Raw genomic sequence first — 18,150 nt, forward strand, 5'->3', positions numbered from 1 at the left:
GGGATAATAAATGACAAACAGCACGGATAGGTTAATGACCAATCACGTCTGATAATCTTGATAAAGTTTGTTGATGACATAACTGTGGGTGCTGATGAGGATAATGTGTTTCGTATGATGTTTATGGACTTTCAAAAGGCCTGTGATCAAATGACATTTCATTGACTTGTTATGAAAAATGGAGCACATGGATTAATGTGACAGTGATAGTGTGGATATGACACTGACTCAGGGACAGAAAGCAGAGAGAAGTGGTGAGCAGACATTAGAATTAGAATTAGAATTGGAATTAGAACATTACAGCGCGGTACAGGCCCTTCGGCCCTCGATGTTGCGCCGACCTGTGAAACCATCTGACCTACACAATTCCATTTACATCCATATGTCTATCCAATGACCACTTAAATGCCCTTAACGTTGGCGAGTCTACTACTGCTGCAGGCAGGGCGTTCCATGCCCCTACTACTCTCTGAGTAAAGAAACTTCCTCTGACATCTGTCCTTTATCTTTCACTCCTCAACTTAAAGCTATGTCCCCTCGTGCTTGCCATCACCATCCGAGGAAAAAGACTCTCACTATCCACCCTATCTAACCCTCTGATTATCTTATATGTCTCTATTAAGTCACCTCTCCTCCTCCGTCTCTCCAACGAAAACAACCTCAAGTGCCTCAGCCTTTCCTCGTAAGACCTTCCCTCCATACCAGGCAACATCCTAGTAAATCTCCTCAGCACCCTTTCCAAAGCTTCCACATCCTTCCTATAATGCGGTGACCAGAACTGCACGCAATACTCCAGGTCCGGTCTCACCAGAGTTTTGTACAGCTGCAGCATGACCTCGTGGCTCCGAAACTCGATCCCCCTACTAATAAAAGCTAACACACCATATGCCTTCTTAACAGCCCTATTAACCTGGGTAGCAATCTTCAGGGATTTATGTACCTGGACACCAAGATCTCTCTGTTCATCTGCATTACCAAGAATCTTCCCGTTAGCCCAGGACTCTGCATTCCTGTTACTCCTTCCAAAGTGAATCACCTCGCACTTTTCCGCATTAAACTCCATTTGCCATCTCTCAGCTCAGCTCTGCAGCCTATCTATGTCCCTCTGTACCCTACAACATCCTTCGGCACTATCCACAACTCCACCGACCTTAGTGTCATCTGCAAATTGACTAACCCACCCTTCTACACCCTCTTCCAGGTCATTTATAAAAATGACAAACAGCAGTGGCCCCAAAACAGATCCGTGCGGTAAACCACTAGTAACTAAACTCCAGGATGAACATTTGCCATCAACCACCACCCTCTGTCTTCTTTCAGCTAGCCAATTTCTGATCCAAAGCTCTAAATCACCTTCAACCCCATACTTCAGTATTTTCTGCAATAGCCTACCGTGGGGAACCTTATCAAACGCCTTACTGAAATCCATATACACCACATCCACTGCTTTACCCTCAGCCACCTGTTTGGTCACCTTCTCGAAAAACTCAATAAGGTTTGTGAGGCACTACCTACCCGTCACAAAACCGTGCTGACTATCGCTAATGAACTTATTCTTTTCAAGATGATTATAAATCCTGTCTCTTATAACCTTTTCCAACATTTTACCCACAACCGAAGTAAGGCTCACAGGTCTATAATTACCAGGGCTGTCTCTACTCCCCTTCTTGTACAACCCCTCCAGTCTTCCGGCACTATTCCTGTCGAAAATGACGACATAAAGATCAAGGACAAAGTCTCTGCAATCACTTCCCTAGCTTCCCAGAGAATCCAAGGATAAATCCCATCTGGCCCAGGGGACTTATCTATTATCACACTTTCCAATATTGATAACACCTCCTCCTTGTGAACCTCAATCCCATCTTGCCTAGTAGCCTGAATCTCAGTATTCTCCTCGACAACATTTTCTTTCTCCACTGTAAATACTGACGCAAAATATTCATTTAACACTTCCCCTATCTCCTCTGATTCCACACACAACTTCCCACTTCTATCCTTGATTGGCCCTAATCTAACTCTAGTCATTCTTTTATTCCTGATATACCTATAGAAAGCCTTAGGGTTTTCCCTGATCCTATCCGCCAATGACTTCTCGTGTGCTCCCCTTGCTCTTCTTAGCTCTCCCTTTAGATCCTTCCTGGCTAGCTTGTAACTCTCAAGCGCCCTAACTGAGCCTTCACGTCTCATCCTAACATAATCCTTCTTCTTCCTCTTGACAAGCGCTTCAACTTCTTTAGTAAACCACGGCTCCCTCGCTCGACAACTCCCTCCCTGCTTGACAGGTACATACTTATCAAGGACACGCAGCAGCTGCTCCTTGAATAAGCTCCACATTTCGATTGTTCCCATCCCCTGCAGTTTCCTTCCCCATCCTACGCATCCTAAATCTTGCCTAATCGCATCATAATTTCCTTTCCCCCAGCTATAATTTTTTGCCCTGCGGTATATACCTGTCCCTGCCCATCGCGAAGGTAAACCTAACCGAATTGTGATCAGTGTCACCAAAGTGCTCACCGACATCTAAATCTAACACCTGGCCGGGTTCATTACCCAGTTCCAAATCCAATGTGGCATCGCCCCTGGTTGGCCTGTCTACATACTGTGTCAGAAAACCTTCCTGCACACACTGGACAAAAACTGACCCATCTAAAGTATTTCCAGTCGAAATTTGGAAAGTTTATTGTTCAGACTGGGGGAGTTTCAGTGCTGTTTCTCAGGGGTGTGGATAGATATACAAGTGATAGAGACGTATATGTAAAAAAACATAATTTCAACGCTTGAAGGTGACATGAAACTCATAAATAAGGATGGCAAAGGCGCAGACCACAGAATTATCCAACCTCACAGACGTTGTTTATTTTTACTTTATTCTGGACTGAAATCCAAATGCAAATGTATTTCTCACTCTGTAACATATTTGTGTGATTTTCCTGTGAGTGTGTGCGTGAATGTGTACCGTATATTTTTATTATTTTATTTAGAGTCATTTTAGATTTTAAAGTATAATAAACTCACCTCTTGTTTAAATTCAAGAAAAACTGTCCTACTGGTTCTTTCACGATCACAACAATCGGAAAAGGTAAAAAACGCACTTAGGTGGTCAGCACGTTCACTGCTAAAAAGGAATAAACCCCGTTGCAGTGAAATAAAAGATAGGACATGAGGGGAGTCTGGGACCCCTCCTCACCTGGCTGTAACAGAAATGTGGAGGTTCTAGTGATCATAACCCAACGACAAACCCGAAATTGGAAGTGTCATCGAGTCACAGAGTTATACAGCAAAGAAACAGCCCCTTCGGCCCTCTGTGTCTGTGCCTGCCAAGAAGCCTATCCATTCTAATCCCATTTTCCAGCACCTGGCCCGTAACCTTTTAAGCTATGGCATTTCAAGTGCTCATCTAACTACTTCTAAAATGTTCCTGCCTCTACCACCGCTTCAGGTAGTGTGTTCTGGAAGCCAACCACACTCTGGGTGAATTACGTTTTTGCTCAAATCCCCTCTAAACCTCCTGCCCCTTAACTTAAATCAATGCCCCATGGTTATTGACCCCTCCACTAAGGGAAAATTTCTTCCCACCTACCCTATCTACGCCCCTCATAATTTTTCGAGCTTTCTGTTTCTCTCCCTTTTTGTATAAAGGAGTTATAGTCGCAATAAAGGAGTTACATACAGAGTGAAGTAACTTGGGACAGGCTAAAATCCCTCTCTGTTGAAAAGTTGAATAACATAGCTTGTCAAGAAAGTGAGAAGTAAGAGTGTTCCAGAAGGAGAAGGAGGAAAGGGAGTTAAGGTGGCTCAAATAACTAGAGGAAGACCCAGTACACCCAGTGAAGGCACAGCTAGTGAGGGAACTACACCGAGCGAAGGACCATGTGCTGAACTCTTAAAGTTCTCCCAGTTCATTCCAAAGTTCAATGAGGAGGATGTGGCAGAATTTTTCATCACTTTTGAAAATCTTGCAAAACAGCTGAAATGATCGGCAGAGAGACGGACACAGTTTTTACAAAGGAAAGTAACAGGAAAAGCACACGTGGTTTATTCACTGTTACCAGATCAACATTTATCACATCATGAGATGACTATAAATGCTATCCTGGGTGCATATGCGACAGTACCAGAAGTGTACCATCAAATATTCCGACCCCTCAGAAAGCAGCCTCACTAAACTGACCTCGAGTTTGAAAGAGTTAAGCAGCTTAGGAATTTCGGAACATAGGAGCTGAAGTAAGCCATTCAGCCTTTCGAGCCAGTTCCACCATTCAATATGATCATGGCTGATCATCCATTTCAATGCCTTTTCCCCACACTATCCTCGTATCCCTTTATGTCATTGGCATTTAGAAAACTGTCAATCTTTGCTTTAAACAGACTCAATGACTGAGCTTCCACAGCTCTCTGGGGCAGAGAATTCCAAAGATTCATAACCCTCTGAGTAAAGAAATTCCTTCTCATCGCCGTCCTAAGTGGCTTCTTTTTTTTATTCATTCATGGGATGAGGGCGTCACTGGCCAGGCCAGCATTTCTTGCCCATCCCTAATTGCCCTTGAGAAGGTGGTGGTGAGCTACCTTCTTGAACCGCTGCAGTCCATGTGGGTTAGGTACACCCACAGTGCTGTTAGGAAGGGAGTTCCAGGATTTTGAACCAGCGACAGTGATGGAACGGCGATATAGTTCCAAGTCAGGAAGATGTGTGACTTGGAGGGGCTGAACCCATCCAGGCAAGTGGAGGGTATTCCATCACACTCCTGACTGGTGCCTTGTAGACGGTGGACAGGCTTTGGGGAGTCAGGAGGTGAGTTACTCGCCGTAGGATTCCAAGCCTCTGACCTGCTATTGTAGCCACGGTATTTATATGGCCACTCCTGTTCAGTTTCTGGTCAATGATAGCCCCTAGGATGTTGATAGTGGGGATTCAGCGATGGGAATACCGTTGAATGCTAAGGGGAGATGGTTAGATTATCTCTTGTTGGAGATGGTCATTGCCTGGCACTTGTGTGGCGTGAATGTTACTTGCCACTTTTCAGTCCAAGCCTGGATATTGTCCTGGTCTTGCTGCATTTCTACACAGACTGCTTCAGTATCTGAGGAGTCACGAATGGTGCTGAACATTGTGCATTCATCAGCGAACATCCCCACTTCTGACATTATGATTGAAGGAAGGTCATTGATGAAGCAGTTGAAGATGGTGGGGCCTAGGACACTACCCTGAGGAACTCCTGCAATGATGTCCTGAAGATCAGATGATTGACCTCCAACAACCACAACCATCTTCCTTTGTGCTCGGTATGACTCCAGCCAGTGGAGGGTTTTTTCCTGATTCCCATTGACCTCAGTTTTGTGAGGGCTCCTTAATGCCATACTCAGTCAAATGCTGCCTTGATGTCATGGTCAGTCACTCTCACCTCATCTCTTGAGTTCAACTCTTTAGTCCATGTTTGAACCAAGGCTGTAATGAGGTCAGGAGCTGAGTGGGCGTGGCGGAACCCAAACTATGCGTCACTGAGCAGGTTATTGCTGAGCAAGTGCTGCTTGATGGCACTGTTGATGATACCTTCCATCACTTTACTGATTGATGAGAGCAGGCTAATGGGGCGGTAAATTGCCCGGTTTGACTTGGCCTGCTTTTTGTGTACAGGACATACCAGGGCAATTTTCCACATTGCAGGGTAGATGCCAGTGTTGTAGCTGTACTGGAACAGCTTGGCTAGGGGTGCGGCAAGTTCTGGAGCACAGGTCTTCTGTACTATTGCCCGAATATTGTCAGGGCCCATAGCTTTTGCAGTATCCAGTGCCTTCAGTCGTTTCTTGACATCACGTGCAGTGAATCGAATGGGCTGAAGTCTAGCATTTGTGATGCTGGGAACGACAGGAGGAGGCCGAGATGGATCATCAACTCGGCACGTCTGACTGAAGATTGTTGCAAATGCTTCAGCCTTATCTTTCGCACTGATGTGCTGGGCTCCCCCATCATTGAGGATAGGGATATTTGTGGAGCCACCTCCTCCAGTCAGTTGTTTAATTGTCCACCACCATTCTCAGCTGGATGTGGCAGGACTAGAGATTTGATCTGATCCGTTGGTTATGGGATCGCTTAGCTCTGTCCATCGCATGCCGCTTACGCAGTTTGGCATGCATGTAGTCCTGGGTTGTAGCTTCACCAGGTTGACACCTCATTTTGAAGTATGCCTGGTGCTGCTCCTGGCATGCCCTCCTGCACTCTTCATTGAAGCAGGGTTGGTCTCCTGGCTTGATCATAATGGTAGAGTAGGGGATATGCCGGGCCATGAGGTTACAGATTGTATTTGAGTACAATTCTGCTGCTGCTGATGGCCCACAGCGCCTCATGGATGCCTAGTGTTGCATTGCCAGATCTGTTCGAAATCTATCCCATTTAGCACGATGATAGGGCCACACAACACGATGGATGGTATCATCAATGTGAAGTGTGAAGGCGGGACTTCATCGCCACAAGGACTGTGCGGTGGTCAATCCTACCAATACTGTCTTGGGCAGATGCATCTGCGGCCGGCAGATTGGTGAGGCCGAGATCAAGTATGTTCTTCCCTCGTGTTGGTTCCCCCACCACCTGCCGCAGACCCAGTCTAGCAGCCATGTCCTTTAGGACTCGGCTAGCTCGGTCAGTAGTGAGGCTACCGAGCCACTCATGGTGATGGACATTGAATTCCCCCACCCAGAGTACATTTTGTGCCCTTGCCACCCTCAGAGCTTCCTCCAAGTGGTATTCAACATGGAGGAGTACTGAGTCCTCAGCTGAGGGAGGGCGGTAGGTGGTAATCAGTAGGAGGTTACCTTGCCCATATTTAATCTGATGCCATGAGACTTCATGGGGTCCAGAGTCGATGTTGAGGACTCCCAGGGCAACTCCCTCCCTACTTTATACCACTGTGCCACCACCTCTGGTTGGTCTGTCCTGCCGGTGGGACAGGACGTACCCGGGGATGGTGCTGGCAGTGTCTGGGACATTGTCTGTAAGGTGTGATTCCGTGAGTATGACTATGTCAGGCTGTTGCTTGACTAGTCTGTGGGACAGCTCTCCCAACGTCGGTCCAATCCCCAAGTTGTTAGTAAGGAGGATTTTGCAGGGTCGACAGGACTGGGTTTGCTGTTTTCGTTTCTGGTGCCTTGGTCGATGCCTGGTGGTCTGTCCTGTTTCGTTCCTTTTTATGGACTTTGTAGCGTTTAGGTGCAACTGAATGGCTTCCTAGGCTATTTCAGAGGGCATCTCTCGTTTTGAAATTGTGTCTGCTTTTTCTAGACTCCCCCACCAGGAGAAACATGTTAGCTGCGTCTACCCTGTCTATCCCTTTAAATATTTTTGTAGGATTCAATGAGATCATCTCTCATTCTTCGAATCTCGGGAGAGTACAGGCCCAGTTTCCACAATCTCTCTTCATAGGACAGTCCCACCATCCCGGGAACAAGTCTGGTGAACCTTCTTTTCACTCCCTCTGTTGTCATAATATCCTTCCTCAGGTAAGGGGACCTGACTGCACACAGTACTCCAAGTGCAGTCTAACCAAGCATCTATACAATTGCAGCAAGACTTCACTACTCCTGTACACAAATGGTCTTGTGATAAATGCTAACATACCATTAGCCTTCCTAATTGCTTGCTGCACCTGCATGTTATCTTTCAGTGACCTATTGATGAGGACACCCAGGTCCCTTTGTGCATCTGCACTTTCTAATCTCTTACCATTTAAAAAAAAATACTCTACACATCTATTCATTCTATCAAAGTGGCTAACCTCACATTTTTCCACATTATACTCCATCTGCCACATTCTTGCCCACTAAGTCTGTCCAAATCTCCTTGAAGCCGTTTTGCATCTTCCTCACAACACACATTCCCACCTAGTTTTGTGTCATCTGCAACGTTGAAAATATCACTTTGGTCCCCATATCCAAATCATTGATGGATATTGTGAACAGCCTGGGCCCAAGCACTCATCCCTGCGGTACTCCACTTTTCACAGCCTGCCAATGCAAGAATATCCCGTTTATTCCTACTCTCTGTTTCCTGCCTGTTAACCAGTCCTTACTGCATGTCGGTATATTACCTGCTATCCCATGTTCCTTAATTTTGCTTACCAACTTCCTGTAGGGCTCTTTATCAAAAGCCTTCGGAAAATCCACCGGCTCCCCTTTCCTATTCTGATAGTAACATCCTAAAAAAACTCCAACAGGTTCAGCAAGCATGATTTCCCATTTATAAATCCATGTTGCCTATGCCCAATCAGATCCATTTATCGCATACTTTAGAATAGATTCTAGCAATTTCCCTAGTACTGATGTAAGGCTAACAGGTATGTCGTTCCCAATTTTCTCTTTTCCTCACTTCTTAAATAGTGGGGTGACATTTGCGACCTTCCAATCTGCAGGAAGCGTTCCAGAATTGATAGAATTTTTAAGGATGATCACCAATGCATGAACAATCTCCATTGCTACTTCCGTCAACACTCTGGGATGTAGACTTTCAGATCCTTGGTAACTGACAAACATCAGTCCTATTAATGTCTCCAATAGAAACTTCTTACTAATACTAATTTCCTTCAATTCCTCATTCTCCCAAATCCCTTGGATCTCTAATTCTGGGAGATTTCTTGCATCTTCCTCAGTGAAGACAGACGCAAAATAATCATTTAACTTCTCTGTCATTTCTCTATTTCCCATTATAAATTCTCCTGACTCTGCCTGTAATGGACCCACATTAGTCTGAGCTCAACGTTACCTGTTAACGTATCTATAGAAGATTGTACAGTCTGTTTTGGTGTTTACCTTTGACCAGTAGATGCAGACACTCAAAATACATCCCACATATGACAACCTCAGAGTGGTGATCCTTCTCGAGGAGTTCGAAAACTCGCTCCTCCTTCCATTAAAACCCACATAGAGGAACAAAAGGTTCAAGGAGCCAGGCATGTTGCAATGCTAACTGACAAATTTTCCCTTGTACATAAGGCCTTACCCCAAAGGGAAACCCTTCCCTATTAACCCCAAAGACCTGAGGTTAAAAGATAGAAGGGTGATTGGAGCCCGAACAGACATGAGCAAGAAGGAAAAGCTGGACACAGAGGGGGGCCTCCTCAGGCTAAATAGGACGGTACTGAGAGCAGGAGTAACGGCCGAAGATCTGTGTGTTTTACACTAATTATTGAGTTGAATAATGGAAATGACGGGGAAACCTGTAGGATTAATCAGGGTCCATCGGATCAGTGCAGGGAAAGCTGCCCGAATGAAAAGCACAGCAGATCAGGCTGTGCCTTTAACTGCGGCAGTCAGACCCAGTAAATCGACCACAGAGAGTGTGGGAAAACTTAACAAAATCCCTGAGAGTTACCAGGTATTTGTATCCCAAGGAGACGTGACCCCATCCCCCTCGACTGAGGCAAGCAAGCCCATAGTCATACTGAGGGATACAGGGGCCACCCAATCTCTGATGCTGGGAAAAGGCATGACCTTCCTCCGAGCGTGCAGTGAATGCTAGAGTGTTAGTGAATGGTATCAGAAGACAGTATATGTCCAAACCTTTATATCGGCTGCTCTTGGAGTATGACTCAGTTTCAGGACTGGTAACCATGTGGATTGTACCTAGTTTACCAGTGGATGGGTCAACCTGCTCCTGGGTAATGATCTGAAAGGGGAAAAGGTGGCAGCTTCCCTAGTAGTTCTAGGGAGACCAAAAGAGGTTTGGCAGACAGAGCAGTCACAGGAGAAGTTCACTGGCATTCTCCCTGATCATGTGGTGACTCGCTCCATGGCCAAACAATCTCCTGAACTGACACTGCAGACGGATGACCCTACTGTCTGGTTGCCGGAAACCTTCTTTGGGAAGTTAGAGGACACAAAGGATTTTCTAAACAGATCCTCCTTAGTTGAGGCTCAACATCCCGACCCAGTGTTAAATAATAGCACAGACTGTCCAAACCAAAACTGAAGCAGAGGGAGTTCCAGGGTGCTACTATTTAAAGAATGAGGTGCTGACGAGGAAGGGGAGGTCTCCTCACAGACCTGCGGATGAAGAGTGGACAGTGGTGCACCAGACAGTGCTGCTGAGGTAACTTAAAGAAATATTAAGATTGGTCCACGAGCTTCCAATGACTGGACATGGCAGTGTATGGAAAATCGAAGCCCGCATAAGACAGCATTTTGACTGGGCACAACTCCACAAAGATGTGGTGGAGTTCTGTAAAATTGGTCACATGTGCCAGGTTGTGGGGAATCCCTGGACGCCAGGAAACCTGCACCCCTAATTCCCATAGCTGCTATTTGGGAACCCTTCAGCATAGTGCTGGTGGATTGTGTGGGACACCTGCTGAAAACAAGTGGAAAACAAGTGAAAACCAGTATATTCACAGCATTATGGATGTGGTGACCCGATTCCCAGAGGCCATTCTCCCAAATAACTATCTCTGCCAAGGTAGTGGTGGAGGGGCTAACTCAGTTCTTTACCCGATATGGGCCGCTTGCTCAGATCCAGTCGGATCAGGGCACATATTCTCTGTCCAGTATTTGTGAATAGGTCATGGGTATTCTGGACATAACCCAGCTAAAGTCCTCATCCTACCAGCCACAGTCACAAGGGGCTTTGTAGCGGTACCACCAGACCCTCAAGACAATGATCAGGCCATACTGCTATGAGTAACCCCATGACTGGGACAAAGGGCTGGGATTTCACCTGTTGGTTACCGGGACTTATCTAATGAGTCCACTCGGTTTAGTCTGTTTGAATTGGTTTATGGACACGAGGTGAGAGGTCCTCTTAAACTAATCAAGGAGAAGTTTTTGAGACACAGGGATGTGTCTTCCACGTTAGACCACATTTCCATGTTCTGGGAGCGGCTCAGGGGAGCCTGTGCAATGGCTCAGGAACATCTAAACACCTCCCAGGCAGCTATGAATAGATAAGCAGGCAAAAATGCCAAGGCAAGAACATTTCAGCCCAGAGACCATGTTTTGTTACTACTCCCAATGCAGCGTGAACCCTGAAAGCCCGGTTCAGTGGTCCATATCGAGTGGCAAAAGGAACAGTCAGGTAAATTATTTAATTGACACCCAGACCAAAGGCAAAAAAGGAAAGTCTGTGGAGGGGACAGACAAGTACAGATCTGTCAGACAGTCAGAATGGGAGGATTTAAAAGGACAGTGAGGATAGGTTAGAGGAGGTCCAGGAGGATTCCCAACCAGAATCCCCTATTCTCCGATTAGCCAACCCTGAAATGTTTGATCAATTGGACCAAACGCTCTCCTCCTTAAATGCAGGTCAAAGAGGCACCCTAAAAAGGTTGCTAACAGCATTTACAGAAAGCTGCAAGGACAAGGACCCTTCCCAAAAAGGCATGCCAATGGTAAGGGAGATGCCTCACCTAGTCGAAGTGCCATAGGAGAGTGCAGTCAAAGCTGGACAGACATTTGCGAGCACTAATGTCACAGAGGACATAGTCCAGATTAGGAAAAATATTCTCCCGATAGTAAAGAGAAAAGGGAAGGGACAATACCCTAAAGTAAACAGCACTTGTGTACCTCACCAGAATGCTCAAAGTAAGGTCAGTGTGGATCTACCCACTGAAGCACCCAATGATCAGATCCCAAACACAAATCTAATCAAACCCAACAATTTCAAAGCAGAACTCAGCAAAATCAAAGGCCCAGAGGAAATCTCAGACATCTCACAGGGGCTAAAAAAACAATTTATTACACACTGTCAGTTTAGAGAGAAAGATTATCAAGGTGCAGGAACCTGAATGGTTTAAGCTTCATTGCAGGAGAGAACAAATCAATGTAATTGTTGATGCAATGTCCAGGGTGAACCCAACATATCCCAGACAAAACTCCAGAAAATTAAATCAGCACAACTGTAACAGACAATGTCAGCTGCAGTAATTCTAAGGGTAATGTGTGAATTTGAGAAGTGATTATTGAGAATGAATGTGTGTTTCTTTCTTTTTCTTCCCACAATTCTGTAATGAAATGTTCCTATCATCACATTTCTTCCCATGTTCTGCAGTGGTGTCAAGATAACACAATATGTCAAATGAGGAATTTAATTCATCGATTAGAAATTTACACTTAACGTTTAGTGGAAAAAAATCCTACAGTTAACCTTGAAAAAACTGGCAGCCAAGATGGCCACCGCAATTGGCATCTGAAACACCTTTTCACATTCCAAGGCCTCCAACATGTCTGATGTGCCTCGACCCAAATCATTGGCTGGCTCCAGTGAATGCATTCCCGAACATTACATTCATTAACACGGCATACAGGGCCCTCCTGACACGTTGACTTTGAAAGAGGAAACACCTCCAAGTGTAAATACTGGTTTTCTGAACCCTGGGGAGATAGAAGTTTCGAACCTTGAATCTCATTATGAGGGTCAAGAGAATAAAGTGAGGCAGTCATGAGACCCTCTGTCCATCTCTGTGAAAGCTGGGAGCTTCCCCTGGACAAAGACAGACAAGTCAGTGATTCAAACTGTGCAGAAGCAGAAGGGCTGTGTCTCCATCTACCTCTCTCCGTCTCTCTCTCCAGATAACATCACAAGTTAGAAAACCACATGCGACTGTGGGCCTTCCAAGCATACAGATTACTACAAACAGAGACATCAGGGAAAGGAAGACAGCTCCAAGTCTGCCTCCCAGAAATCCCTGAGCCATGTGGGCCAGCCACAAAGGACACTTCCAACAGCCAAAGACTTCAACAACACAACATCGACCAGACGACCTCCGAATCGTCCAACCTCACAGAATGAGTATTTTATTTTTATATTTATTCTGGACTCCAATCTACCCAAAAATTCACTTCTCACTCTGTAATCTATTTGTGTATGATTCTTGTGTGAATGTATGCGTTCATGTGTGGTGTATTTTTTTAATGATTTTATTCAGATCGGGTTTATATTGTTAAGTATAATAAACTCACCTCTTTCGTGTTTAAACTCAAGAGAACCTGTCCGATCAGTTCCTTCACCATCACACCAAAGGTATAAGGAAAAATACTCACTGAGATAGTTAGCACATTCACTGTTTAAAAAGAGCAAACAGTGTTGCGGTCAAATAAGAGGAAAGACAAGAGGACAGACTGTGACCCCTCCTCACCTGGCCGTGACAATCGGCCAGGCTGGGGATAGAGAGAATATTGCAATGAACTCAGCTCAGCAATAAATAGATATCAGAGGTTGTAAGTTTCCTGGTTCAGCCTCAGGCAACGACCAGCGAGGGGGATGTAGATCGTGGATAGGGAATAGAGTTTGTGACAGAAACTGAAGCCAATGGCTTCTGTCTTCTCATGATTTAAATGACAAGAACACTAAATCAGTGAAATATGGTTTATGAATCTAATAGTTGGATACAGAGGACACCAATAATAGCGAGTATGAGATAGTAAATAAATTGAATCATCCTCAGAGCATAATAGATCCGCAATTCTAATGTCATCCAATAATAATCTGCAGTAACCAGGTCAAACGAAGAGGAGAAACTCCTGCTGTCCATTGTTGTAACATTCTAATTTATTGTTCTCAAATTCTGACCCATTGTTGTAACATTTCAATCTATTGTTCTCAGACTTTGACCTTATGGGCGGCACAGTGGCGCAGTGGTTAGCACCGCAGCCTCACAGCTCCACTGACCCGGGTTCAATTCTGGGTACTGCCTGTGTGGAGTTTGCAAGTTCTCCCTCTGTCTGAAGCCTTTGATCTCTGTTAGTGCCAGAGGTGATGCTCCCGCTGATACCATGGAATAACACATTGAAAAGAGTTCCTTATTAATAGAAGTTGGAAACACTCCAGTGACGCAATTCGGGTCCATGGAGATTGGCATTAATTCCAGTCTTTCAACAAACAGGTTCTGTTAACTCCTTTCAATTCAACGCTTTTTGTACAATAACAAAGTTGAACATTTGCCTGGTCTGGATGGGATGTATGAGTGTGGTTGGGGGAAGGTATGGTGGATGCAGCAGAGGCACTGGCCAGAATCTTTCAGTCATCCTTGGATATGGGAGTGATAGAAGATGGAAACTCTCCAGTGACACGAAAGGTTCACTAATGTTCTTTAGGGAAGGAAATCTGCTGCCCTTACCTCGTGGCCTACATGTGACTCCAGACCAACTCAATGTGGTTGGCTTTTAAATGCCTTCTGAAATGGGCTAGCAAGCTACTCAGTTGTATCTAACTACTATGAAGTCAATAAAAAGGAATGAAAACGGATGGACTACCCAGCATAGACCTAGGCACCGGAAATGACAACGACATACCCAGCCCTAGCGACCCTCCAAAGTTCTCCTTACTAACATCTGGGGGCTTGTGCCAAAGTTGGTAGAACTATGCCACAGACTCGTCAAGCAGCAGCCTGATATAAAATATATCTTGCTTGTAAAATCATGGGATAATAAATGACAAGCAGCACGGATAGGTTTATGGAAAATCATTTCTGATAATCTTGATAGGGTTTGTTGATATAACTGTGAGTGTTAGTGAGCATAGCGTGTTTCATGTCATAGAATCATAGACTCGTAGAAACCTTAAGGGACAGAAAGAGGCCACTTGGCCCATCGTGTCTGTACCAGCCGAAAAATGATCCACCTATTCTAATCCCACCTTCCAGCATTTGATCCATAGCCCTACAGATTATGGCACTTGAGGTGCACATCCAGACTCCTTTTGAATGAGTAGAGGGTTTCTGCCTCAAACATCCTTTCAGGCAGTCTTTTCCAGACCGTCACTAAAAGCAGGGGACCCAGTACTGAGCCCTCTGGAACGTCACTGGAAACAGTCCTCCAGTCAGTAAAATACCCATCAACAATTACCCTTTGTTTCCTGCCACTGAGCCAATTTTGTATTTCTGGTTGTCCAAGTTTTTCCTCATCTCCCCTCTGATCTTTCTACCAATCACTCACCTCTCTGTTCAGGTGAATAGACCCATCACCTCCACTCTATCCAGGCTACTCAAAATATTGTACATTTCAATCAGATCTCCCCTCAGCCTTCTCTGTTCCAAGGAGAACAACCCCAGCCTATCCAATCTTTCCTCATAGCTGCACTTTTCCAGTCCTGGCAACATCCTCGTAAATCTCCTCTGTATCCTCACTAGTGCAATTCCATCCTTTCTGTAATGATGTGACCAGAACTGCACACAGTCCTCTAGTTGTGGCCTAATCAATGATTTATACAGTTCCAGCATAACCTCTCTGCTCTTGTATTCTGTACCTCAGCTAAAAAGGGAAAGGATTCCATATGCCTTCTTAACCACCTTATTGACCTGTCCTGCTATCTTCAGGGATCTGTGGACATTGACTCCAAGGTCCCTTACTTCCTCCACACTTCTCAGCATTTTGACAGTATCTGTGTATTCCTTTGCCTTGTTTCACCTCCCCAATTGCATCACATCACACTTCTCCAAGTTGAATTCAATTTGGCATTTTTCTACCCGTCTGACCAGACTGTCAATATCTTCCTGCAACCTACAGCTATCCTTCTCGCTATCTACCACACGGCCAATCATTGTGTCATCCGCAAATTTCTTGATCATGCCCCCTACATTTACGTCGAAATCGTTAATATACACCACAAAAAGCAGGAGACCCATTACTCAACTCTGTGGAACACCACTGGAAACAGCCGTTTCAAAAACGCCCTTCAACAATTACCCTATGCTTCCTGCCACTGAACCAATTTTGTATCCACCTTGCTGCATTTCCCTGGATGCCATGGAATTTTATTTTTTGAACCAGTCTGTCATGTGGGACCTTGTCAAAAGCCTTGCTAAAATCCATGTAGACCACCTCAACTGCACTACGGTCATCTATATTCCTTGTTACATCTTCAAAAAATTCAATCAAGTTGGTCAAACAAGCTCTTTCCTTAACAAATCCATGCTGACTATCTTTGATTAACCTGTGCCTGTCTCAGGGACAGTTTATCCCGTCTCTCAGAACCGATTCCAATAATTTGCCCACTACTGCGGTTAGTCTGACTGGCCTGTAATTATTCGGACAGTCCTTCGCTCCCTTTTTAAACAGAGGTCCAACGTTAGCAATTCTCCAATACTCCAGCAGCACAACTGTATCCAGTGAGGACTGAAAAATGATGGTCAGGCCCTCTGCTATTTCCTCTGTTGCTTCTTTTAGGAACCTGAGGCACATTTCATTTGGATCAGGTGATTTATCAACTTTTAAGGATACTAATCCCATTAACGCTTCCTCTCTCAGTATGATCATCACATCCAATAATTCACACTCTTCCTCCTTAACTACAATATCTGCATCCCCCCTCTTTTCTGAAGACACTAAAAGTATTCAATAAAACCATACCAATATCTTCCACTCCTCCGCATAGGTTACCTTTGTGGTCTATTATGGGCCCTACTCTCCCCTTAGCTAGCCTCTTACACTTAATGCATTGAGAAAACATCTTTGGGCTCACCTTGACTTTGCTTGCCAATATTCTTTCATGCTCTCTCTTTGCTTTCCTAATTTCCTTTTTGATTTGATCCTTCCACTTTCTAAACTCCTCTCAACTTTCTGTAGTATTGAGTTCTCAGTGTCGGATATATGCTTCCCTTTTCTGTTTTATCTTAACCTGTCGGCTCCTTGACATCCATGGGACGCTAGATTTGGCCGCCTCACCTTTTTCTTTGTGGGAACATGTTTACCCTGAACCCCTTGAATTTCCAATTTGAATGCCTCCCAGTGCTCTGAAACTGATTTACCTTCAAGTCGCTGTTTCCAGTCCACCTTCTCTCCTCGGTTTAGTAATATTGGCCTTGTCCCAATTGAGAACTCTAACTCCTGTTCTATGTCTGTACGTTTCTATAATTATGTTAAAATTGACTGAATTATGATCACTCCCACCAAAATGCTCTCCCCTGCCACTCCATCCACCTGCCCATCGTCATTTCCTAAAACAAAGTCTAAAATTGCACCCTCTCCTGTTGGACTTTCTACATACTGGACAAAAACGTTCTCCTGAATGCAGCTCAAGAATTCTGCTCCCTCAATTATTTTAATACTAAAGCTATCCTCGTTAATGGCAGGGTGATTAAAATACCCTCCAATTACTGCCCTATTGTTCTTGCACTTTTCAGAGACTTGCCGACTTATCTGCCCTTCTATCTCCCTCTGACAATTTGGCTGTCGAGATGAAACTCCCAGCAGTGTGATTGCCCCTTTTTGGTTCCTTCGCTCAATCCATATCACCTCACTTGATGAACCTTCCAACATATCATCCCTCCTAACAGCTACAATGGATTCCCTGAACAAAAATGCCATTCCCCTCATTTCTTAACCCCCTCCCTATTGCGTCTGAAAACCGGTAACCAGGAACGTTGAGTTGCCATTCCTGTCCCTCCTTAAGCCACGTTTCTGTAATAACTATGATATCATACTGCCACATGTCTATCTTTGCCCTCCGCTCATCTGCTTTATTTGCAGCACTCCTTACATTGAAACCTTTTTTTTAATTTTCTCACCCTCATTTCCTCTGTCTTCCAGACTCATCCATTAATTTGCCACCTTCCATTTTCATTTCTGATTTTGTCTCAGCTGAGTCTATCCTCAGGTCCCCATTCCCCCGCCAAACTAGTTTAAACCCTCCCCAACAGTACTAGCAAAACGTTCCGCAAGGCACCCAGTCCTGGCTCTGTTCACATGCAACCCCTCCGGCCTGTAAAGGTCCCATCTCCCCCAGAGCCGGTCCCAGTGTCCCTGGAATATGAATTCCTCCCTTTTGCACCATCTTTCCAGCCACACATTCATCTTTCTTGTCTTTCTATTTCTATACTCAGTTGCACCTGGCACTGGGAGTAAACTGGAGAATTCTACTTTTTGACTATGTTTGAGGTCCTGCTTGCTAATTTCTTCCCTAGCTCCCTAAATTCTGACTGCAAGATCACATCCCTCATTCTACCTATGTCATTGGTTCCCCTGTGGACCACGACGTCTGACTGTTCCCCATCTCCTTCAGGATGCTCTGCAGTCACTGAGTGAGATCCTTGACCCTGGTACCAGAGAGGCAGCACACCATCCTGGATTCACGTCTGTGGCCACAAAAACGCCTGTCTGTTCCCCTGACTATTGACTCACTGATCACTATGGCTCTTCATCCCTGTATCCCGCTCTGCAGCTGAGTAACCCGTG

Source organism: Heterodontus francisci, unplaced genomic scaffold, assembly GCF_036365525.1.
Source record: "Heterodontus francisci isolate sHetFra1 unplaced genomic scaffold, sHetFra1.hap1 HAP1_SCAFFOLD_218, whole genome shotgun sequence".
NCBI classification, from domain to species: Eukaryota; Metazoa; Chordata; class Chondrichthyes; order Heterodontiformes; family Heterodontidae; genus Heterodontus; species Heterodontus francisci.